General features: G+C 43.7%; 1 protein-coding gene across 4 annotated transcripts in view; it reads right to left on the reverse strand.

The window, feature by feature from the left end:
- Window positions 1-26,615, reverse strand: part of LOC119659424 (stress response protein NST1-like) — a 91,685-nt gene that overhangs the window by 62,837 nt on the left and 2,233 nt on the right. The window contains exon 2 of one of the 4 annotated variants that reach the window (XM_038067501.1): window positions 5,620-5,654. The exons of 1 other annotated variant lie outside the window; for it this stretch is intronic. The gene's annotated coding sequence lies outside the window, so the exon portion shown is untranslated. Of the gene's footprint in view, window positions 1-5,592; window positions 5,655-26,615 lie in introns of all 4 variants that reach the window. 2 more of the 4 variants (XM_038067503.1, XM_038067502.1) reach the window with 2 other exon arrangements.

The following is a 26,615-nucleotide window of genomic DNA, read 5'->3' on the forward strand; positions in this document are numbered from 1 at the left end:
CGTCTTCTCTCCAACAAATGCCAAAACTAAAACTGACTTCGAAAAATAATAATCGAGACCTTTCATTTGATTCTCAATAGTTAGGTTGGAAATCGGCAGCTAGACCCTCCCGATATGAAAGGTTTTGTTGATTTTCTATGTGACAATATTTGGATACACGATAGTTCTCCTTATGCATAGCTTGTAGTTTCCATAGGTTGAATATACACCATATTCAATTAGGTATGGTACTGACATTTTATCTCTTAGTGCGTAGTAATTTTATGCGAAAGAGGGAACTTTGACCTACCATAACTCTGTTAATAATGGTAAAATTTCCACCATTTCCAGCTTTATATGAAAACCAATATTACTGCGGAAGTTTATGAATCTAGGATGAACTTAAGAGGGCGTCGCACAAAACTTTTTGAAGTAATAATGTATTATTATGACCATTATTCAATTTTACTAGTCAATTAGTCAATTTACTAAAATCCCGTAAGATAGCTGTAAAATGAACAGTCAACAAGTTTGACGAGAAGACCCCAAAGGTTCTGCCGCAAAACACAACGTTAGAGGGAAATGCAAATGATAAGGCTTCTCGGAACGACGAAAAGTTACGGTGAGCTCATTAGTTTTTAGAAACGAGTGCTGGACATCTAGTGGAACCTTGAAATCGAGGAATTCCGTCAGACTTGCTTCAAGGCCAGAAGGTGCAGCCAGCGAAACATAAACCGATCTGGAGCAGAGAGATCTGAACAATACAAAAAGGCACGAAAAAATGTGACTATAATAAAAAATAAAATCGAACACTTTAAGCGGCTGTGTAAGGAAGCTGACTCGGATCCCTGGGGTGGCGCCTGCGAAATAGTAGTGTCTAAAGCCAAGCACCGAACCTTCTACCACAAAGTGTGAATATCTTCCCATTGTCCAAAGGGATCCTATCAATTCCAACGGTAAGTGAGGAAGAGGTCTTGGAAGCTACAAAGAAAATCATCATCATCATCAACGGCGCAATAACCGGTATCCGGTCTAGGCCTGCCTTAATAAGGAACTCCAGACATCCCGGTTTTGCGCCGAGGTCCACCAATTCGATATCCCTAAAAGCTGTCTGGCGTCCTGACCTACGCCATCGCTCCATCTTAGGCAGGGTCTGCCTCGTCTTCTTTTTCTACCATAGATATTGCCCTTATAGACTTTCCGGGTGGGATCATCCTCATCCATACGGATTAAGTGATCCGCCCACCGTATCCTATTGAGCCGGATTTTATCCACAACCGGACAGTCATGGTATCGCTCATAGATTTCGTCATTGTGTAGGCTACGGAATCGTCCATCCTCATGTAGGGGGCCAAAAATTCTTCGGAGGATTCTTCTCTCGAACGCGGCCAAGAGTTCGCAATTTTTCTTGCTAAGAACCCAAGTTTCCGAGGAATACATGAGGCCTGGCAAGATCATAGTCTTGTACAGTAAGAGTTTTGACCCTATGGTGAGACGTTTCGAGCGGAACAGTCTTTGTAAGCTGTCTTTGTCGGCTGACAACAACCGTGCGCGGATTTCATCATCGTAGTTGTTATCGGTTGTGATTTTCGACCCTAGATAGGAGAAATTGTCAACGGTCTCAAAGTTGTATTCTCCTATCCTTATTCTTCTTCGTGTTTGACCAGTGCGATTTGATGTTGTTGGTTGATTCGTCTTCGGTGCTGACGTTGCCACCATATATTTTGTCTTGCCTTCATTGATGTGCAGCCCAAGATCTCGCGCCGCCTGCTCGATTTGGATGAAGGCAGTTTGTACATCTCGGGTGGTTCTTCCCATGATGTCGATATCGTCAGCGTAGGCCAGTAGTTGGGTGGACTTGAAGAGGATCGTACCTCTTGCATTTACCTCAGCATCACGGATCACTTTCTCGAGGGCCAGGTTAAAGAGGACGCATGATAGCGCATCCCCTTGTCGTAGACCGTTGTTGATGTCGAATGGTCTTGAGAGTGATCCTGCTGCTTTTATCTGGCCTCGCACATTAGTCAGGGTCAGCTTAGTCAGTCTTATTAATTTCGTCGGGATACCGAATTCCCTCATGGCCGTGTACAGTTTTACCCTGGCTATGCTATCATAGGCGGCTTTAAAGTCGATGAACAGATGGTGCAACTGTTGTCCATATTCCAACAGTTTTTCCATCGCTTGCCGCACAGAGAAAATCTGATCTGTTGCTGATTTGCCTGGAGTGAAGCCTCTTTGGTATGGGCCAATGATGTTCTGCGCGTATGGGGCTATCGGGCCTAGCAAGATAGTGGAGAATATCTTATAGATGGTACTTAGCAACGTGATACCTCTATAATTGCTGCACTGTGTGATATCTCCCTTTTTATGTATGAGACAGATAATGTCTCGTTGCCAATCGTCAGGCATTGATTCGCTGTCCCATACCTTGAGCACAAGTTGATGAACCACTTGGTGTAACTGGTCGCCTCCATATTTAACCAATTCGGCTGTAATTCCATCGGCTCCTGGCGACTTATGATTTTTTAGCCGATGAATTGCACGGACTGTTTCTCCTAAACTTGGTGGTGGCAGTATTTGTCCGTCGTCTTCAGTTGGCGGGACCTCCAACTCGCCGATGTTCTGGTTGTTCAGTAGCTCATCAAAGTACTCAACCCATCGCTCTAATATGCCCATTCTGTCGGAAATCAGATTTCCCTCTTTGTCTCGGCAGGATGAGCATCGAGGTGTATAAGGCTTCATCCGGCTGACTTGTTGGTAAAACTTCCGCGCCTGGTGCGGTTACTCCCTGTACTTTTCTAGTTCATAGACTTGTTGGTTCTCCCAGGCTTCCTTTTTCCGTCTGTGAAGTCGCTTCTCCACTCGACGGAGTTCGTGATAAGTCTCTGCGCGTGCCCGCGTTCTTTGAGAATGCAAGATTACTCGGTATGCGGCATTCTTCCGTTCCGTTGCTAGCTTACATTCATCGTCAAACCAGCCGTTCCGACTCCTTTTGCGGCTGGGGCCAAGTATGTTTGTAGCCGTATCCATGATAACGTTCTTCAGGTGATTGTGAAGATCATTTGTTGATGCTTCATCTCCAGGTCCTCTGTTGACTGCGGTTATTGCGGCATCCATTTCCCTCTTATAGATGTCGCGGAGGGTTGTGTTGTGGATGGCTTCAGTGTTCACTCTCACCTAATTGTCAAAGGGGATTCTAGGTGGTGTTGTTATTCGAGCTCGGAGCACCATGCCAACGAGATAGTGATCCGAGTCTATATTGGCCCCCCTATATGTTCTGACATTCATCAAGGCTGAGAGGTGGCTGCGTTCGATCAACACGTGGTCAATTTGGTTGAAAGTGGTCCCATCTGGAGAGGCCCACGTATGTTTGTGGACCGCTTTCCACGCAAAGCAGGTACTTCCAACAACCATTTCGTGTGACCCTGCTAATTGAATAGTCCGCAGTCCGTTATCATTTATTTTTTCGTGTAAGCTATGGGAGCCAACGTATCGCCTGAATACGGGCTCCTTCCCTACTTGGCTGTTAAAATCCCCAAGTATGATTTTGATATCATATCTGGGACAGGCTTCGAAGGTTCGTTCTACTGTCTCGTAGAAGGTATCCTTCTCCGACTCTGCAGTCTCCTCTGTAGGGGCGTGAACGTTTATGAGGCTTATATTTCTAAACTTGCCTCGCAAGCGCAGAGTGCATAGTCGTTCGCTTATGTTTTCAAAGCCGATAACAGCAGGTTTCATTTTTTGGCTGACCAAGAAACCTACCCCGAGCACATGGTTTACTGGATGACCGCTATAATATATTGTGTAGTGGCTCTTCTCCAGGAAACTGGTCCCTGTCCATCGCATCTCTTGCAACGCTGTTATATCAGCTCTATATTGGGACAGGGTATCGGCTAGCTGCTCATCAGCTTCATCTCTGTACAGGGAGCGCACGTTCCATGAGAAAATGCGCAAATCGTTATTCCGTGTTCGTTGCCGGGTCCGTCGTTTTAAAATCCGTCCTGTCCGAGGCTCCTGTTGTGGCTTCGTAACAAGTTGTTTTCCGTGTAGGGTTGTCAGCCCTACCCAACCCCCAACTTGGAGGACCAGTTGGTACAATTTGTCTCGTTTTTAGGCGCGGGAGACTCGTCTTCATCCTTCTCCGTCTGCAGCTTTTCGTTAAGAAAGAGCTCCCAGCGGTCACCACGTGGAGGTGGAGATAGGGTTTGGTAGTAGAGCTGTTGGTGTTGGTTCAGCAGGCATTTCCCAGGTTTTATGCTCCATCGTGGGTACCAATCCACGTTTCGCCCTGGGACCTATACTACCCTTTGACCACAGAAAATAGCAGAAAATAAAGCTTCTGGCTTAGATATTATAGCTAAAAAAAGTCCAAAAAAGGCAGCAAAAATGGTCAAAGTATTTACTGTATATATGTCTTAAGAGAGGAGCATTTCCCACAGAGTGGAAGAAACAGAGGCGAATTCTCATTCCTAAGCCAAACCAACTTTTGGGTGAACATTGGTCCTGGTGCATTTCCTCGAGTTGGGCACAGTATTTCTATGCATTTATCGTTTCTCCAGGTGCCAAAAAAGAATAGTGGATAACTCCAGCTGTAGACCACCAAATATTCACAATTACCTTCTTCGGATGGAGGCTCGGTTTCGGCATATACCTCGGTGGCTCATCAGCATCAAGCCATTGTGCTGGTCGGCGACGATTGTCGTATAATATGCACTTTTCATCACATGTCACTATTCTGTGCAAAAAGGGGTTGCTTCTGTTGCGGGGGAGCGAAGAACTGCAAATTTCCATTCGAAGCGCTATGTTTTGCTTGCGGTACCCATTTGTCGAGCTTTTTCACCTTTTCAAGTTGTTGCAACTTGACGTGTGTGGGATTCGATTAGCAAACGCAGCTCCTCGTTGTCAAACGATGGTCCTAGATGTCCACGTGGCTCACTTTGAAGGTTTACGTCGTCCGACCGGAATTTTCGAACCCCCGCCGTGTGGTTCGTTCGCTTAACGTATCAGCTCAAAATGCGCTGTTAATGTTCCTGGTCGCCTCCACTGCTCTATGACCGAGTTTGAACTCATACAGAAAAAGTATACGTTTTTGGCTCTTTTCCATCCTTTTTTAAAAATAAAGAAATCATGACTTTTGACACCCCACACTGCCCGCCTTTACACTAAATAGCAAAATTAAAACCGGTCCTAATGGAGACCTTTCATTAGATATTCAACATGACTATATTCGGCGAAAAAAAATGTACACCCCTCTTTTGCATGTATGAAGAGCCCCCTCCCCCTTAAACTCAACTTATATTCTCACCAAATTTCGTGTCATACCTATTGACTATTGGCCGTTTCCGAGAAAAGTGTGTGTGACAGACAGATAGACAGATAGACATTGAACTGATTTTATTAGTAAAGTTTTGTTTTACAAACAAAATCTTAAAAGGACTCACGGCATAGAACTAGTGATAAATATCAGCGGAGAAAGTGCAGATGTACAAGTGTACATACTGTAGGAAGTTGTAAGCATATTATTAACACAAGCATGATAACTAAAGCAAATGCATGAACTACTGTACTTGATAGTATGTGCTGTTAGTAATGTTTATTTACTTAATCGCTTACATACAATCCATAAAAGAGCTTTTAGACCTCAGTGCAGACCCTTAGGATAGGTCCCAGAATAACTGAAATAAATCGAAATATATGCATTATATAATAATGTCCAGTCGCATTTGTTGCTTTAAAACTTTAAAATCTTGGAAAAGAAATTTTAAAGTGAATCATTTTTGAATTCACAATGAAAACTTTTACCAACAAGTCAGAAATTGGAAACGTGGCACTTTAGGTACGAAAGATTTTGTTGATTTTTAAGGTTTTGTGTAAACACAAAACCTTATTAAAATCGGTTTACTGTCTGTCTGTCTGTCCGTCTGTCTTTTTTTTTTTTGTTGAGGAGGTGGAAATCTTCAAAAAGACACTGGCCTGGATACACCAGCGTGTGGGATTTTTACCCAAAACCACCCCCGACTCCCTTCCTGCCCCGCGGAACCACCATAAGGTATTACATCACGGGGCGGAGTCAGCTCACTCTAGCTTTGTCACCTTTCTTCTATACGCGGCGCACGCGACCGCGCTTTTCTCCTTTCCTCTGCCTTTCGCAATTTATCTTGAATAGATGCGATCATGGAGTTGACCGCATCCCAATTCTCTTGATGTGCTAGCATTTTCGGTACCAGATTTTCTGGTACCAGCACCTCCCCTAGAGTCTCTTCTAGATTCCTCCTTTCTTCCACAAATCTCGGACAGTGGAAGAATACATGCTCTGGGTCCTCTGGGATTCCATTGCAATTTGGACAATCGGGTGAGGTCTCCAATTTAAACCTGTGAAGGTATTGGAGATATCCTCCATGTCCCGTGAGAAACTGGGTGAGATTATAATTAATCTCACCGTGTCGTCTTTCCAACCACTCCTTGATGGCAGGAATGAGCCTGTGCGTCCACCGGCCCTTTCCCGAGCGTTCCCACCGCTCTTGCCATCTATTTATGGATCTCTCCGTCTCAGCGTTCTTCGTCCGCGATGAGGAAGAGGTTGGCTTTGCATTGTATATATTCGCCATCTCATCTGCCAAGATGTCAATCGGCATCATTCCAGAGATGACGAATGCTGCATCATCTGAGACAGTCTTGAAGGCAGAGCATACCCTCAGGGCTGTCCTCCTGTAGACTGAACTCAGTTTGGTAGCATTCCCTGACATCCACAACGCCTCCCTCCAAACTGGGGTCGCATAGAGCATGATCGAGGTCACCACCCTGGCTATAAGCAACCTAGAGGTATGCCGTGGCCCTCCCACGTTCGGCAACATCCTCGCCAGGGCCATACTAGCAGTGGATGATTTATCACAAACATACTGTAAGTGTTGCTTATAGCTGAGCTTCCTGTCTATCACCACCCCCAAGTATTTGATGGTCGGCTTGGAAGTGACGATATGATTCCCGATTCTAACACAGGCGTAATTTCTCTTCCGGCGCTTCGTGATGAGGATCGCTTCTGTTTTTTCCTCCGCAAGCGTCAAACCAGAGCTCTCCAACCAGCATTTGACAGCACTGATTGCCTCGCTTGAGTATAACTCAGCATCTTCAAGATGCTTTGCGACAACAACCAGTGCTATGTCGTCAGCGTAACCCACCACTGTGACTTCCTCCGGAAGGGGAAGATTAAGTACATCGATGTACATGATGTTCCACAGTAGTGGGCCCAATACGGAGCCCTGTGGGACACCGGCGGAAACAACGTACTCCTGCGGTCCGTCATCAGTGTCATACCATAGCCTCCTTTCAGTTAAGTAACTATCGACGATAGCAGCGAGATAGGCGGGAATACCAATCTTCGCTAGGGATTTCCGTATTAGATTCCAATTGGCCGAATTGAATGCATTTTTCACATCCAGAGTTACTACCATGCAATATTTGCTGGTACGACCCTTTCCGTGAATTGCATCTTCGGACAAGCCAGTAACCAATTTGATAGCATCAATGGTTGATCTGGCTTTTCGGAACCCATACTGCCGATCTGAAAGTCCGCCTTGGCCCTCAACAACCGGGAGTAATCTATTATAGATTACCCGCTCTAACATTTTCCCCACCGTGTCCAAAAGACATATGGGTCGGTATGAGGATGGTTCGCCTGGAGGTTTACCAGGCTTAGGCAGAAGTACCAACTTCTGTCGCTTCCAAGCCGCCGGAAATATTCCTTCGGACATGCACGCTTCGAACAGCTCAGCGAACATGTCCGGCCTGGATTTCACGGCAAGCTTAAGGGCCTTATTCGGCACTCCGTCCAGGCCCGGCGCTTTATTGTCTCCTATTCTGCCGCAGATCTCCAGCAGCTCGTCTCTGGTGACTGGAAGAATTGCCGTCACATTCAGAGGTGGTTGGAATATGTCGGTGCTCTCCTCTTGCTGGGGGAATAACCCCTGGATGATTTTCAGCAAGAGGGTGGGACACGTGATCTGCGGAGAGGAGCGGCCTCTGAATCGTCCCATCACTATTCTATAAGCACTCCCCCACGGGTTGATGTCCGCTTCTGAGCAGAGCTCCTCCGTCCGTCTGTCCGTCTGTCTGTCTGTCCGTCACATGCATTTTTCTCGGACACGGTTATAGCGATTGACACCAAATTTGGTAGAAAGGTGGGAACTGTGAACGCTCACGCATACAGTGAATTACATCCTTTTACGTCAAATTTAAGTGGGGGGGGGGTCTCCATACATGCAAAAGGGGGGTGTAAAATTTTTTTTCATCAACAATAGCCATGTGGGGTATCAAATTAAAGGTATCGATTAGTACTTTTCAAAGCCGATCTTAGTTTTGACATTCGTTGGAAGGGTGGGGAGCGCGGGGGGTTCTTTCAGGGGGCCATTCTCAGAAACTACCAAACCGAAAAATCTGAAAAAAATCAGGAGGCTGCCACTATATGGTGCCTGAATTGAAGACTATGAATGTCAATATCACCCGAAAGTGGATACTCTCACATAATATATGGATATATTACGTGCTACGTACTAAGAAATACACAAAACCTTTCGTACCTGAAGCGTCCAGCTTCCGGTTTGCCGACTTGTTTATATAAATATATTTGAGTGCATGATGATTCCATCTATAAGTAGCTTGTAGTGTACTATATATACGTTGAATATACCCAATATTCAATCCGATGTGGTACTGACATTTTGTCTCGTGGGGAGTAGTAATTTGTCTCGAAAGGTGCAATTTTGACCATCAAACATACTATTATTAACTTTATTTGAGTAGGAACGGAAAGTCTTTCGTAGATATTTTGTTCAGACATTTCAGGTGGGCGGTTTCTTAGAATGAGTTCTTGAAGTAATTGATCCCTTTCGGTCCCCGCCCTCCTCCCATTGCTACCAATTTCAAAACTATTACCCACTCCGAAAAGTACTAATCGTGGCCTTTCATTTGATACCCCATAGTATATGGCAGCAATATAATTCTCCGTGTGTCCGGGGTTCACAGTTCCAACCTTCTGTTCGTGTCAACAGGTGTAACCCTTTCTGAGAAAAGAGCGTGTGACTGACAGGCAGACAATAAATTGATTTTAATTAGTTTTTGTTTTTAACAATATCTTAAAAACATGTACTCGAATGTTTTTAATATTATATTACGAATTTACTTATAAACCTTATTTAGCAGTAGTCGCGGATAAGTTGATACCGGGGTTTTCACGGCCGTAGGGAATGATTTTTCGATATGTAGGCAACACTGCCATATAGCCTGACTCCTTTCCTTCAAAATGAAACCAATTCGAAATTATTAGTTTAAAAACAAAATGTCGATCCAATCCCCCGTTAAGTGTAAAATCCGAATCGGTATCTGCTATCTTGTTGTGGAGGGAAAAACTCCACTCGAGATTTTTAATGAGATTTATTATAAATTTACCAATTGGCAAGCGTTTTATCGTCGAGAAACTTGTAATAGAGGCGTTTCATTTCACGCAATTTCATTTCAACTTCGCCAAGCCAAGCCAAGTATCACGGTTGATGTACCGGTTACCTGTCTAGGTGACCCCGAGGGTTGTAAAAGCTGGTTTGTGGATGGTGTCCTTAATTTGGTTCCATGATTCTTCCACATTCGTAATGGTTCGTAATCGGGTAAGTGAGATCATTTCTTCTTTCTTTTCACCAAATCGCAACCATTTAATGCATGGCGGGCCAATGCGTTCTTCATGCTATTTTATCGCTGGCTTGATTCATTGGACGGCAATCAACGGCCGATGTTGGGGTGCGATGGTCTCATACGGAACGGCTTTGCAATCACGACGATGGTAAAATGTCGACGTCTTATGAGAATATAGTCGATTTGGGTTTTACTACTCCCACTGTAAAATGTAGGAAGATGAGACAATCGTTTGATAAACAATGTATTCTTAAGTACGAAGTCATGGGTGCCCGCAAAATCGATTATTCGCTCGTCACCTTCATTGCGCGTTCCAAACCCTTCCCTTTATGGCACCTGTTACCGTCTGCCTTTTCACCTACATGAGCATTAAGGACGCCGGCAATGATGATATAATCATGAGCAGGCAGGTTGCAGGTTTTTGCATCCAGAAGTTTCCGGAAAGCATCTTTCTCGGCAACAGGTCGACCTGTCTGCGCTGCATACGCGGTGAAGCTACGGTACTAATGCAAGTGACATTAATAATTAGCACTTGCAACGCAAATATTACCTTCCGAAGTTCTCAAAACGAATTCCTTTAAAATAAATACTTTCAACAATAACTGTCGAAAACGAAAAGCGCCGCCGTATTGCAAAAATTAACTTTATTTCTTACGTATCGCAAAAGTTCGATTTTCCGAACGTTTCTGCGTTCCGCATTGTGCATCGGAAAGTGGAAGCACCCATCCCCTCTTGTGGATGAAATGGCTAGGCACTGTAACATGCGGATACGGACTTTTTCCCCCAAGCAGAAGAGAAATCATCTCGACCATCAATGCACTTGCACTTTCTGCAGATCTGCAGCTTCCACTTGTTCGGAAATCCTGGGAATCTGAGACTTCTCCCATCGTAATCTCACTTCACAAAGCATCGAAGGCATCGATCATTTTGTTTAAATAGGCACCTTGGTCTGGAAATGCACTTATCTCAACACTAAGATCATGTTGAGACTGTTCTGTGCTGGTGTTTTTTTAGGTTGCTCCTAGCTACTCCCTTATAGCAAATGGAGAATGACCCCAACTGTTAATCGAAACCTCCAAGCCTTTGTGAACACTTGCCTGCGCCGTATCATCAGAACACGCTGATCTGATACTATCTCAAACGAACTGTGTCTGTGCACAAGCATGTTACCCGTAGGCGATGGGTTAGGGAAGCGGAAACGGCACTGGATAGGTCACACATTAAGAAAAGGGGACAATCCCATTGCTGGCTACCCCATGCAATGGAACCTACTTTCCCAAAGTTGGCCGGCGGGTGGGTCGTCAAGAACACTTGATACAGAACAGTAGAGGCGTTAATTATCACCCCTGGTAAATGATAGCCGGCTTAGAAATGACCATATAGCCACCGATGTCCACCTCCACGGTGTTTTTCGTAACATATTTATAATTATTTGGTGTCTTGTTTGTAATTAAGAGCGAGGGATGTCTTCATATTCCAAAGGCGGTTTTCAAACAATTTTCTTCGAACTAGTTTTCCTTGAAATTGCTTTTCACATTTGCGGGAATTCTAACTCAAAAAATAAAGAACGGATCATTATGAAAACTGGAAGTATGATTGGGGTAGTGTTATACTTTTAAAGGTGCATTTCTTTAGTGAAAAAAAAATGATGAAAAATATATTTTTTTCAACAGCAGTAAAATTTTTAATTTTGACTATTTTCACCTGCATTGAGGCTCATATTCTAAGAAAATAGATTAGTAGGGTAAAATGATAATTTTTTGGTTTCAAATAAAAATTAAAGTCGCTAGTTAGAGAAGTCTACTTACGACCTTTAGCGGACTAATGCCGTGTAACTTTATATTTTGCTTAAATTATTCCAAAATATTTTCCAAAATGTGTTCTAAATATGACTAATATAATGACCAAATTTGATTGAATTCCAATTAGTTCTCTGCCAAACTCGCCACCGTGCTTATTGAGCGGGCGTATCGGAACTTATATATATGACCTTCTATATCATTTTTCCTATTGTATCGTAGTTAACAGGCCGATGGGATGATACGAAGCTGTATCTTCAGGTGGCTTATTGGGTTTGGGAAGCAACACAAAATTTTGCTTGGAATTCTACCTTCCTTGATATTCCCAGGGCTCCGAGATTTTATTACCCAGGGCGATAAAGGCAGCTCCCGTTTGATTACGTCGCTCGGGTAGTTAGACGTCACAGTCTCCTCCTACCTCGTTACACTGTTTATGAGAGCTTCCCACTACACGCCTGGAACCGAAAGACAGCATCAAGAGTAGCGTCACACCTTTTCTCTATCCGCCAAGAAAATCAAGACTAAAATTTGAACAAAAATATGGCATCCGTGTTTTGGAAGGATAAAGGCATAAATTTGTTTGAATTTTTGGTTCCAGAGCTTACGCGGATAACGTGGATGGGATGTTTTGAACCAGTAGGACGCTAGTAGACGCAAAATGGGTTTTGATATGAATAAGAAAAATGATCTGCGACAAATGCCTCAAACAAATTCAGATTACTGAACTCAGCTGAATATTACTTGAAGTATTAGTTTGGTCTTCCGTCCTTTGATTAAAACTTCAAAGAGCGTTTGCCAGCAATGCATATTTTAAATTTATCCAGTTGCAATCAAATTACGACAGTCACGTCTTTAGATATTATAGAAACTGTATCAAACATGAAGTTGAAAAACAAATATACTTGACCCTGAACTGCTGCACACAGTCAAATTCCACCTGATAGTAACTTTTGTAAAAGCGTCAGCACTGACAATACATATTGTGTAGGAATCTCACAGAAATCCGGTAATTCGTTCATTCAAGTTATTCTAAACTCGCCAACTACTGTGTGATAACAACAAGGTAACCAACAAAGTTACTTCGTAGCGCGCATGGCATTTATAATGCAACAACGAATCGAAAGTGGCACTAACTCTGAAATAGCTAAATGCAGCATTAGCTGCACATGGATACTCGCACATTTACTTTTTAAGTAAATTTTCAAAGTTTATTTGAACAGGTAATTGCATTAGCGAGCACTCTACAAATTGATGCTGTAACAAATGCTAAAAAGGGTCAAACTCAAGGTAAACTGTTGAACCGTATCTCCGTTGGATTGAGTAATATATGTAAATACGTGCACACTCAAATGCAATGTTCATTCCAACATAAGAGAGCTTACTTTCTACTATATTGGGTTTGGTTCACTTGGAAGACATGCTTTCCCTTTGTTAATTTGCGAAGGTAAAAATAACGTTTGATTGAACTTGAGAGGGAATCTAGAAATATCAACCCAGAGGCGATGCATTTAACTATCCTCAAGGTAATTCCGACTGTTTATCAGGCGACACTTTCGCTCCCATTGCTTACATCAAAATATAAATGATAACGAACTGCGGATTATTCAATTAGCAATGTCAAATGAAATTATTGTTGGAAGTACCTGGTTTGCGCGGAAAGCGGTCCACAAACATACGTGGGCCTCTCCAGACGGGACCACTTTCAACCAAATTGACCACGTGTTGATTGAACGTCGCCTCTCCTCCTCTCAGCATTGATGAATATCAGAACATATAGGGGGGCCAATATAGACTCGGATCACTATCTCGTTGGCATGGTGCTCCGAGCTCGAATAACAACACCACCCAGAATCCCCTCTGACAATCAGGTGAGAGTTAACACTGAAGTCATCCACAACACAGCCCTCCGCAACACCTGTAAGAGGGAAATTGATGCCGCAATAACCGCAGTCAACAGAGGTCCTGGAGATGAAGCATCAACAAATGATCATAAATACGGCCACAGACATAATTGGCTCCAACCCAAAAAGAGCCGGAACGGTTTGACGATGAATGTAAGCTAGCAGTGGAACGGAAGAATGCCGCATACCGAGTAATGTTGCATTCTCAAAGGACGCAGGCATGCGCGAGGACTTATCACGAACTCCGGCGAGCGGAGCGGAAAAAGGAAGCCTGGGAGAACCAACAGGTCTGTGAACTCGAAAAGTACAGGGAGCAACTGCACCAGGCGTGCACACCTCGATGCTCATCTTACCGAGACAAAGGGGGAAATCTGATTTCCGACAGAATGGGTATATTGGAGCGATGGGTTGAGTACTTTGATAAACTACTGAACAACCAGAACATCGGCGAGTTGGAGGTCCTGCCAACTGAAGACGACGGACAAATACTGCCACCACCAAGTATAGAAAAAACAGTCCGTGCAATTCATCGGTTTAAAAATCATAAGTCGCGAGGAGCCGATGGAAATACAGCCGAATTGGTTAAATATGGAGGCGACCAATGACACCGAGTGGTTCATCAACTTTTACTCAAGGTGTGGGACAACGAATCAATGCCTGACGACTGGCAAAGAGGCATTATCTGTCTCATACATAAAAAGGGAGATATCACACAGTGCAGCAATTATAGAGGTATCATGTTGCTGAGTACCATCTATAAGATATTCTCCGCTATCTTGTTAGGCCGGATAACCTCATAACCCCAGAACATTGATCCATACCAAAGAGGCTTCACTCCAGGCAAATGAGCAACACATTAGATTTTCTCTCAGTTGCACCGTCTCTTCATCGACTTTAAAGCAGTGTGCACGGTCATGAGAGAGTTCGGTATCCCGACGAAATTGATAAGATTGATTAGGTTGACCCAGACCAATGTGCGAGGCCAGATAAAAGTAGCTGGATCACTCTCCAGACCATTCAACATCAACAACGGTCTACGACAAGGAGATGCCCTATTATGCGTCCTCTTGAACCTGGCCTGACGTAAATGCGAGAGGTACGATCCTCTTCAAGTCCACCCAACTACTGGCCTATGCTTACGATATCGACATCATGGGAAGAACGACCCGAGACGTACAAACTGCCTTCATCCAGATCGAGCAAGTAGCGCGAGATCTTAAGCTGGACATTAATGAAGGCAAGACAAAATATATGATGGCAACGTCAGCACCGAAAACCAATCAACCAACAGCATCAAACCGCACTGGTCAAACGGGAAGAATGAAGATAGGAGACTACAACTTTGAAACGATTAATAATTTCTCCTATCTATTGTCAAAAATCACAACTGATAACAGCTATGACGATGAAATCCGCGAACGGTTGTTGTTAGCCAACAGAGCCTATTTCAGCTTACAAAAACTGTTCCGCTCGAAACGTCTCACCATAGGGTCAAAGTTCTTACTGTACAAGACAATGATCGTGCCAGGCCTCATGTATTCCTCAGAGACTTGGATTCTTAGCAAGAAGCGTTCGAGAGAAGAATCCTCCGAAGAATTTTTGGCTCCCTACATGAGGATGGACGATTCCGTAGCCTACATAATAACGAAATCTATGAGCGATACCATGACCATTAGGTTGTGAATAAAATCCGGCTCAATAGGTTACGGTGGGCGGGTTATTTAATCGGTATAGATGAGGATGATCCAGCCTGGAAAGTCTATAAGGGTCTATAAGGGTATCTATGATAGAAAAAGAAGACGAGGCAGACCCTGCCTGAGATGGAGTGATGGCGTAGGTCAGGAAGCCAGACAGCTTTTAAGGATATCGAACCGCGAATCGAATCGAACCTATCGACATCGGCGCAAAATCGGGATGTCTACAGTTCCTCATTAAGGCAGCCCTAGACCTGATACCGGTTGTTGCGCCGTTGATGATAATGATAAAGGAACACGGTTATTGAACCGAGAGGACTGGGGGCAATACGTTCGAGAAGCCAAGGCGCGAATCGGGCTATACATGCATCGACATTTTTTCGGGCAATTGATTCCATGGAAACTCATCTAGTTAAACTACTCGCGCAGTGTAACGCAGAGTTTAAACTGAGGCAGATAATCGAAACTACTCATTACCCTTCATCAAACTCGATGCTCGTGTGGTCTACTGAAACCAAAATTCCTAGAGTCCACTAGTCCCACTTATTAAAGACGAAATACTAAGGCTGAAAAGCAAAAAAAGGCATGTCGGAATATTGAATCTACTTTGACTAGGAATTCGAACATTAGCCGAAACATTCGTCTTTTATATTCATTGTTTCCATGACTTTATAATACAAATACAAATCGTTAATATCAACTTAAGCTTCAGTTTTTAATTATTGCCTTATGAAAGCTATTATAGAATATATTATGTATTAGTATGTTCTTCCGGAAAACGGAAAGGGATTAGACAGTATTAGCCACTTAACAATTTTATCGTTGTATTTATCATCAAATTAGATTTCAGTTGACCTTCCAATATTTCATCAATCAATCCTAATTTTCTGAGCATCCATACGTACATATTATATATTCTCTTTCTTATAATAGAACATCTAAAAACAAAGAAATAGGCATCACAGAAGTATCCATTTCATTGTTGACTTCACTCAGAAAAAATAACATCTTATCAATTTACATTTGAAATTGGAAAGAATAGAATATTTTATAGACTTACATCACTTATAGTAGCGAGTCAAGACAATAATTGTTTTGGATTTGTTTTTATTCGGTCTGTTGGCCGTTCTGCTGAGCATTGAAGCATGAATCATTGATGTTATTTTTAATACGTGTTACGCCTTGATCCAAGTCTTCACGTATGTTTTTAAAGCTATTCGGACATAAAAAAGTGTGTTACGATTTGGGAATGGTACATTTCTAAAACACTCTTGAAAAGTTTATTTCGAATTAAATTGAATTTCTCAATAACACAATCTATAAACTTATATATATGTATCTATATTAACAGTACTTTGCTGATACCGAGAGAGCGCAATATAAATTTGTATTATCTACAATAATTTATTAGTTTTTATTCTATGCCTAAGAAGATACATACATGAAAAACGATAGTGCTTTCCAAACAGTCAAGTTTGTAAACGTTGTATGCATATGCACCTGTCGTGGAGACTTAATTCTACGGTCTTCTTAAGACCCGGATTGATTTTGTGACCACAATCAGAGCCACGCTGAGACAAGCAACAACGGCACCAGTCTATACCAAGTGCATGGATTAGCATTCATACTGGTGGATGCAAGGCATACCTAAATCTCAACCGAACTAAGGAGTACCGCACCCGTGTTGAAACGCAACACCACGCCGAGGCCCGGAGGTCTCTTGTCGCTTGAGCATAACCCCCATGAAACTCCCACCAGGGGGCCTACCGCAAATAACCGAGCTGTCCTCACATACAACGGGAGTTCACCCGAAGTATGAGAGTCCAGCGGCTATCCCGGTTCCCATGGTACCAGTATACCCCTGTTAGGATTTCGTGACCAATTTGCAACTTCAGATGAGCCCCCGTGCAGACTCCGGTCTGATCGCCCTAATTAGGCCTTTGGAGCATTCGCCTACTGCATCACGGCCGGCAAACCAAAGTGAGTACAGCGTCTCCTGGTGACACAATTATGGAGGTTCTCCTCGGCCACTTGCCACCAGTTGCGCTGACAGGTGGGACTGGTCCAAATGTCGGCAATGATTGTGGAAGTGGAGGATGAGCAAATTCTTCAGCTGAAATCTGCTCGAAGTATTCTCGCCACCGATCCATTGCGGCTCGATGGTTGGTAAGCAAAGCACCGTTCTTGTCATTAACGCAACAGAAGTATTCGATATCCTGTGTACGTTCGTTACAGCTTTTAGGAAGTCGATACAGATCTCTTTCGCCATCCCGAGTGTCCAGTTTATCGCAAAGATTTTGGTAATGGTTCGCTCGGGTGACAGCGACCGCTTTCTTTGCTTCCCGGTTGGCATTCTTATAAACTTGTCAATTAGCAGGCGTTTTATCGTCGAGAAATTTGTAGTAGAGGCGTTTTTTTTCACGGACCTTCATTTTAACATCGTCATTCCAAAGCCAAGTATCTCGGTTGATGTACCGCTTACCCGGCTTGGTGACCCCGAGGGTTGCAGAGGCCGCTTTGTGGATCGTGTCTTTCATTTGGTTACACGATTCTTCCATATTTGTAATGGTCGGCAATCGTATGAGTGAGATCATTTCTTCTTTCTTCTCACCAAATCGTCACCATTTGATGCGTCGCGAGCCAGTGCGTTCCTCACGCTGTTTTATCGGTGGCTTAATTCGCAGGACGGCAATCAACGGCCGATGTTGAGGTGCGATGGACTCATAGGGAACGACTTTGCAATCAGTGACGGTGGTAAAATGTCGGCGTCTTATGAGAATATAATCGATTTGCGTTTTACTGTTCCCACTATAAAATGGAGGAAGATGAGACAATCGTTTGATGAACCATGTGTTCATAAGTATAAGGTCATGGGTGTCCGCAAAATCGATTATACGCTCGCCATCCTCATTGTGCGCTCCGAACCCCTTTCCCCCATGGCACCTGTTACCGTCTGCCTTTTCACCCACATGACCATTAAGCTCGCCGGCAATAATAATATAGTCGTCAGCAGGCACGTGACCAGTCTTTTCATCGAGAAGTTGCCAGAAGGCATCTTTCTCGGCGTCTGGTCGACCTGTCTGTGGTGCGTACGCATCCCCCTTATGATGGTACAAATTTTAATGGTGTAAGTGGTATGCCTGCTGAACCAACACCAATAGCTCTACTACCAAACCCTATCTCCACCTCCACGTGGTGATCGCTGGGAGCTCTTTCTTGACGAAAAGCTGCAGACGAAGAAGGATGAAGGCGAGTCTCCTGCGCCTAAAAACGGGACAAATTGTACCAACTGGTCCTCCAGGTTGGGGGTTGGGTAGGGCTGACAACCCTACACGGAAAACAACTTGTTACGAAGCCACAACAGGAGCCTCGGACAGGACGGATTTTAAAACGACGGACCCGGCAACGACAACGGAACAACGATTTGCGCATTTTCTCATGGAACGTGCGCTCCCTGTACAGAGATGAAGCTGATGAGCAGCTAGCCGATACCCTGTCCCAATATAGGGCTGATATAACCGCGTTACAGGAGATGCGTTAGACCGGGACCGGTTTCCTGGAGAAGAGCCGCTACACCATATATTATAGTGGCCATCCAGTAAACCATGTGCTGGGAGTAGGTTTCTTGGTCAGCCAAAAAATGAAACCTGCTGTTATCGGCTTTGAAAACATAAGCGAACGGCTATGCACTCTGCGCTTGCGAGGCAAGTTTAGAAATATAAGCCTCATAAACGTTCATGCCCCTACAGAGGAGACTGCAGAGTCGGAGCCTGTCCCAGATATGATATCAAAATCATACTTGGGGATTTTAACAGCCAAGTAGGGAAGGAGCCAGTATTCAGGCGATACGTTGGCTCCCATAGCTTACACGAAAAAACAAATGATAACGGATTGCGGATTATTCAATTAGCAGGGTCACACGAAATGGTTGTTGGAAGTCCATGGTTTGCGCGGAAAGCGGTCCACAAACATACGTGGGCCTCTCCAGACGGGACCACTTTCAACCAAATTGACCACGTGCTGATCGAATGCCGCCACCTCTCAGCCTTGATGAATGTCAGAACATATAGGGGGGCCAATATAGACTCGGATCACTATCACCTAGAATCCCCTCTGACAATCAGGTGAGAGCGAACACTGAAGCCATCCACAACACAACCCTCCGCGACACCTATAAGAGGGAAATGGATGCTGCAGTAACCGCAGTCAACAGAGGACCTGGAGATGAAGCATCAACAAATGATCTTCACAATCACCTGAAGAACGTTATCATGGATACGGCCACAAACATACTTGGCCCCAGCCGCAAAAGGAGTCGGAACGGCTGGTTTGACGATGAATGTAAGCTAGCAACGGAACGGAAGAATACTGCATACCGAGTAATGTTGCATTCTCAAAGAACGCGGGCACGCGCAGAGATTTATCACGAACTCCGTCGAGCGGAGAAGCAACTTCACAGACGGAAAAGGAAGCCTGGGAGAACCAACAAGTCTGTGAACTAGAAAAGTACAGGGAACAACCGCACCAGGCGCGGAAGTTTTACCAACAAGTCAGCAGGATGAAGCCTTATACACCTCGATGCTCATCCTACCGAGACAAAGAGGGAAATCTGATTTCCGACAGAATGAGCATATTAGAGCGATGGGTTGAGTACTTTGATGAGCTACTGAACAACCAGAACATCGGCGAGTTGGAGGTCCCGCCAACTGAAGACGACGGACAAATACTGCCACCACCAAGTTTAGGAGAAACAGTCCGTGCAATTCATCGGCTAAAAAATCATAAGTCGCCAGGAGCCGATGGAATTACAGCCGGATTGGTTAAATATGGAGGCGACCAGTTACACCAAGTGGTTCATCAACTTGTGCTCAAGGTATGGGACAGCGAATCAATGCCTGACGATTGACAACGAGGCATTATCTGTCTCATACATAAAAAGGGAGATATACAGTGCAGCAATTATAGAGGTATCACGTTGCTACCATCTATAAGATATTCTCCAGTATCTTGCTAGGCCGGATAGCCCCATACGCCCAGAACATCATTGGCCCATACCAAAGAGGCTTCACTCCAGGCAAATCAGCAATAGATCAGATTTTCTCTGTGCGGGAAGCGATGGAAAAACTGTTGGAATATGGACAACAGTTGCACCATCTATTCATCGACTTTAAAGCCGCCTATGATAGCATAGCCAGGGTAAAACTGTACACGGTCATGGGAGAATTCGGTATCGCGACAAAATTAATAAGACTGACTAGGCTGACCCTGACCAATGTGCGAGGCCAGATAAAAGCAGCAGGATCACTCTCAAGACCATTCGACATCAACAACGGTCTACGACAAGGGGATGCGCTATCATGCGTCCTCTTTAACCTGGCCCTCGAGAAAGTGATTCGTGATGCTGAGGTAGATACAAGAGGTACGATCCTCTTCAAGTCCACCCAACTGCTGGCCTATACTGACGATATCGACATCATGGGAAGAACCACCCGAGACGTACAAACTGCCTTCATCCAGATCGAGCAGGCGGCGCGAGATCTTGGGCTGCACATCAATGAAGGCAAGACAAAATATGTGGTGGCAACGTCAGCACCGAAGACGAATCAACCAACAACATCAAACCGCACTGGTCAAACACAAACACGAAGAAGAATAAGGATAGGAGAATACAACTTTGAGACCGTTGACAATTTCTCCTATCTAGGGTCAAAAATCACAACCGATAACAACTACGATGATGAAATCCGCGCACGGTTGTTGTCAGCCAACACAGCCTATTTCAGCTTACAAAGACTGTTCCGCTCGAAACGTCTCACCATAGGGTCAAAGCTCTTACTGTACAAGACTATGATCATGCCAGTCCTCATGTATTCCTCGGAAACTTGGGTTCTTAGCAAGAAAAATTGCGAACTCTTGGCCGCGTTCGAGAGAAGAATCTTCCGAAGAATTTTTGGCCCCCTACATGAGAATGGACGATTCCGTAGCCTACACAATAACGAAATCTATGAGCGATACCATGACCGTCCGGTTGTGGATAAAATCCGGCTCAATAGGTTACGGTGGGCGGGTCACTTAATCCGTATGGATGAGGATGATCCCGCCCGGAAAGTCTATAAGGGCAATATCTATGGTAGAAAAAGAAGACGAGGCAGACCCTGCCTAAGATGGAGCGATGGCGTAAGTCAGGACGCCAGACAGTTTTTAGGGATATCGAATTGGTTGACCTCGGCGCAAAACCGGGATGTCTGGAGTTCCTTATTAAGGCAGGCCTAGACCGGATACCGGTTGTTGCGCCGTTGATGATGATGATGAAGTGGTATTTGTTTGAGGAAAATTAATTATCTTTTACCATTACAAAGTTATAGCGTTTTTCGTAAATAGTGTCAAAAAGCTTGATCTTCCAGGAAATTACAATTTCCCACTCCCTCTATCATTTAATACCAGATTTGATATCATTTTCGGAGATTACATAAAATATAAATATTTTTATAAATGGAGATTTTTTCAACTGTCACCCCTTCGAAGATATATCAGTTTAAATTTTAAACAAATTTCACAATCGATATTTTTATCTTAATATGCATTGTTGTAACGTTACTTTAAAGTTACAAACCTGCAAAGTTGATAAAAGTTGCTTCATTGCATTGTGAATTTGCACCATATCAAGACCATTTGAAAGCTTGAAATTACAACCGATAACAGCTACGACGATGAAATCCGCGCACGGTTGTTGGCAGGCAACAGAGTCTATTTCAGCTTACAAAAACTGTTCCGCTCGATACGTCTCACCAAGACAATAATCTTGCCAGTCCTCATGTATTCCTCGAAAACTTGGGTTCTTAGCAAGAAAAATTGCGAACCCTCCAAAGAATTTTTGGCCCCCTACATGAGAATGGACGATTCCGTAGCCTACATAACGACGAAATCTAGGAGCGATACCATGATCGTCAGTTGTGGATAAAATCCGGCTCAATAGGTTACGGTGTGCGGGTCAGGTTGTATAATAGATAAAATCCGGCTCAATAGGTTACGGTGGGCGGGTCACTTAATCCGTATGGATGAGGATGATCCAGCCGGAAAGTCTATAAGGACAATATCTATGGTAGAAAAAGAAGACGAGGCAGACCCTGCCCTGCCCTGAGATGGAGCGATGGCGTAGGTCAGGACGCCAGACAGCTTTTAGGGATATCGAATTGGTGGACCTCGGCGCAAAACCGGGATATCTGGAGTTCCTTATTAAGGCAGGCATAGACCGGATACCAGTTGTTGCGCCGTTGATGATGATGATAATGATTTGAAAGCTAAAGTAATGAGGCCACTTGGATCAACGTTGCAGGTTTGTAAAGTTACATTATCGTTACAATAATCAATATTGCATTTTAGATGAAAAATCGATTTTAAAATTTGTTTAAAATTTGATAACTAATATATAGCTATTCCAATTAATACCATGCAAATTGCTAGCAGATCATATGGAGTGAACAGTTACAGACAAGAACGTTGATCCCGCGGGGAAAGTGTGAAAAAAATATGGAAGGTTTTATTTGGCAATAGTTCGACATGCGCGCCCTCGATTCCAGATGCGTATCCATGATGGATATCCACCGGCAAAAAAAGGTAGACAATGAGTTGATTTCAATTAAATTTTGTTTTACACACATGGAAAGCGTAGCCAACATAGAACTAATTAAGGTTTTTTGTAAAATAAACTCTTATTAAAGTCGATTTACTGTTTGTTTGTCTGTCCTTTTGCCTATGGCAACCACCTATTGACCCGAAAATCGGTGTGAAGTTGGAACAGGGACCTCAAACCCATGTGTTGAGTAGCATCTATCTACGTTGAGTTTAAGGGCGGGTCCCTATAGGCTCCAAAATACCGTCCATACCGACGTCATCTCAAATAAGTTTTAAGTTAACCCTAGAATCATCCAATGTTGCAGTAATGTAGGCTTTAATATGGAGGACGATACCTCCAAATTTGTTGAAAATCGCACTATTAGTAACAAAGTTATAATATGTCAAAGTTACTACTTTTCCGCAACATTCCTGCAATTTATAACTTTGATTGTCAATATGACACTAAAGTTAATAGTCTAACAATTTATGTATATACACTACAGTATAAAACCTAGAATGAATACGAAACACCATAAAGTTGCTCAAATTGCTGGACTTATTTAATCTGAGGAAGAGCACAGTGAAGTAGCTCGACATCTGAATTTAAGTTGTCATTCCATCGGCGTTTGTATAAGAGATAACAACAGACATTAGGTCTGGACGAAAAGGTGCTACATCTCAACGAGGTGATTGTAATGTTGTCACCACATCATTGAGAAATCGACAACTAAATGCAACAGCACAACACTTAAAAGAAATTCGGATTTTAATATCAGCCGGTGGATAGTAAAAAGACAATAAGCTGAAGGGGGTTTGGCAGCCCACAAGTCTTCAAATGGCCCAAAATTAACATAAGCTCCCCGCCAAGCTCGCTGGAGAACATGTGAATTGGACGGTTGAAATGTCATTCTCACACGAATGCGGGATGTTACTGCAAGAGAATGGCTGGATCGAGCAGGAGTATACCGAAGATCGCATCTCAGAGTAGGTATTTTTTGATGGCAGATTCTGTACCTTCTGAGAAGGTATCATATTAGAAGCGCAAACAGATCTTATCTTCATCACGGGGCCAAGTAGCAGCTGCAAATCACGTCAACTTACCACGTAGCACTTCCTCGAGGTCTTGCAGGCACACATCATGTCTTTTCCGGGATAAATTGGTAAAAACTTTCTTTTCATGGCTGCTATCGTACGCTAGTATTTGGAGAAAGTGAATCTACCGGTAATGCCATGGTTAGTTCGAAGCTTAGACCATAATAGCCATTAAAGGAGAATGAGGGAAAATTCCCCAAGAATTTATTAAAAAGTTAGTGGAGTCTATGAACCATTGAATGGAAGCTGTGATTCAGCAAAAGGGAAGGAACACTCGTTAATGATTGATTAAAATAAAGGATTACTTACAGCTTCCTTTTGATTTGCTTGTAGTTGGATAGTTGAATTACAGATTGATGATGTTATTCTCAATAATTACTGTTTTAAACCCATTCATACGCAAATGTAGCACTTTTAGGTCGGTACTGGAATGAGGTTTCAGTTTGGATGCGTGGTTTTACTTAACTTCAACTCTTCAGTTAAAAAATAGGAAAAAAACCCTTGAAACCATGCATGTGGGCTAGGTAGAAATAGGCCCAGTATTCTTACATAAGAAATGCACATAGCCTTTCTTATCCGAAGCGTCGAGTTTCTGGTTTTTTGCTTGTTTTTTTATCTGAGGCAACTCAGATGATCGAAGTCCTACAGCAAAGTTGTCTGTGATAATGCATTGACGACGCCATGGATGCGCGGTGATGACGCTAGATGTGAAGAACGCTTTGAATTCGGCAAAATGGTTTGAATGGATGATATTTCCGCTAAACAGGGCTACCATGTCTAATTAGCCCGGATAATTGAAAATGAGCTATCCAAAAGAGTTCTCTAGCACCAGACGAAAGAATATATTGTAAAAATTGGTACTCCTTAAAGCTTATTATTGTTATATATAATGGCATTTACGTACGAGAGGGCACAGCGTTGATTGGTTCTGAACATATGATTAAACTGGAACTAGCAGACGAAGGCCACTAGGTCGCTTTAAAATCGACTGGTGATGATTGATGCCATTAGGTTATGTAAAAGGGAAGGCCGCAAAAGCTAGTTTATCTCCAACAAGGTTGGCGCCTAGTATCAGGAGCCTAAAGTGTATTCACAATTTTCTGGTATGTCGACCAATCGTGGTGAGAGTGTGCAGCGTATTCAGGAGCTCATCGGGTAAGGCAATATGCGTCATCACGGGAGTGATCCCCACTCTATAAATCTTTTAACGAAGGAGGCGCACTATCTCTACCAGAGAAGGAAGGTGAATCCTTTCGCAGTGTGTGTTTACTTTTCCGAGCTCGAATTACGGCATCACCTACAATCCCCTCTGGTAATCAGGGGAGAGTGAATACCGAAACCATTCAAAAAACTGCCCTCGGCGTCAACTATAAGGGTGAAATGGATGCCGCAATAACCGCAGTCAAAAGAGAATATGGAGATGAAGCATGAACAAATGATCTTCACAACCACCTGAAGAACGTTATCATTGATACGGCAACAAAGATGCTTGTCTCCAGCCGTTTGACGATGAATGTAAGCTAGCTACGGAACGGAAGAATGCTGTATACCGTAATGGTACCGTAATGTTGCATTCTCAAAGAACGCGGGCACGCGCAGAGACTTATCACGAACTCCGTCGAGCGGGAAAGCGACTTCACAGACGGAAAAAGGAAGCCTGGGGGAACCAACAAGTCTGTGAACTAAAAAATAACAGCGAACAACCGCACCAGGCGCGGAAGTTTTACCAACAAGTCAGCAGGATGCAGTCTTATACATCTCGGTGATCATCCTGCCCAGACAAAGAGGGAAATCTGATTTCCGACAGAATGGGCATATTAGAGCGATGGGTTGAGTACTTTGATGAACTACTGAACAACCAGAGTTGGAGGTCCTGCCAACTGAAGACGACGGACAAATATTGCCACCACCAAGTATAGGAGAAACAATCCGTGCAATTCATCGGCTAAAAAATTATAAGTCGCCAAGAACTGATGGAATTACAGGTGAATTGGTTAAATATGGTGGCGATCAATTACACCAAGTGGTTCATCAACTTGTGCTCAAGGTATGGGACAGCGAATCAATGCCTGACGATTGGCAACGAGGCATTATCTGTCTCATTCATAAAAAGGGAAATATCATACAGTGCAGCAATTATAGAGTTATCACGTTGCTGAGTACTATCTATAAGATATTCTCCACTATCTTGCTAAAGCCGGATAGCCCCATACGCCCAAAACATCATTGGTCCATACCAAAGAGGCTTCACTCCAGGCAAATCAGCAACAGATCAGATTTTCACTCTGCGGCAAGCGATGGAAAAACTGTCGGAATATGGAAAACAGTTGCACCATCTATTCATCGACTTTAAAGCCGCCTATGATAGGATAGCCAGGGTAAAACTGTACACGGCCATGAGAGAATTCGGTATCCCGACGAAATTGATAAGACTGACTAGGCTGACCCTGACCAATGTGCGAGCCCAGATAAAAGCAGCAGGATGACTCTAAGACCATTCGACATCAACAACGGTCTATGACAAGGGGATGCCCTATCATGTGTCCTCTTTAACCTGGTCCTCGAGAAAGTGATCCGTGATGCTGAGGTAAATGCTAGGGGTACGATCCTCTTCAAGTCCACCTAACTACTGGCCTATGCTGACGATATCGACATCATGGGAAGAACCACCCGAGACGTACAAACTGCCTTCATCCAGATCGAGCAGGCGGCAACTCGGGCGAGATCTTGCGCTGTACATCAATGAAGGCAAGACAAAGTATATGGTGGCAACGTCAGCATCGAAAACCAACCAACCAACAACATCAAACAAGAATCCAACTTTGAGACCGTTGAAAATTTCTCCTATCTAG

Source organism: Hermetia illucens, chromosome 6, assembly GCF_905115235.1.
Source record: "Hermetia illucens chromosome 6, iHerIll2.2.curated.20191125, whole genome shotgun sequence".
NCBI classification, from domain to species: domain Eukaryota; kingdom Metazoa; phylum Arthropoda; class Insecta; order Diptera; family Stratiomyidae; genus Hermetia; species Hermetia illucens.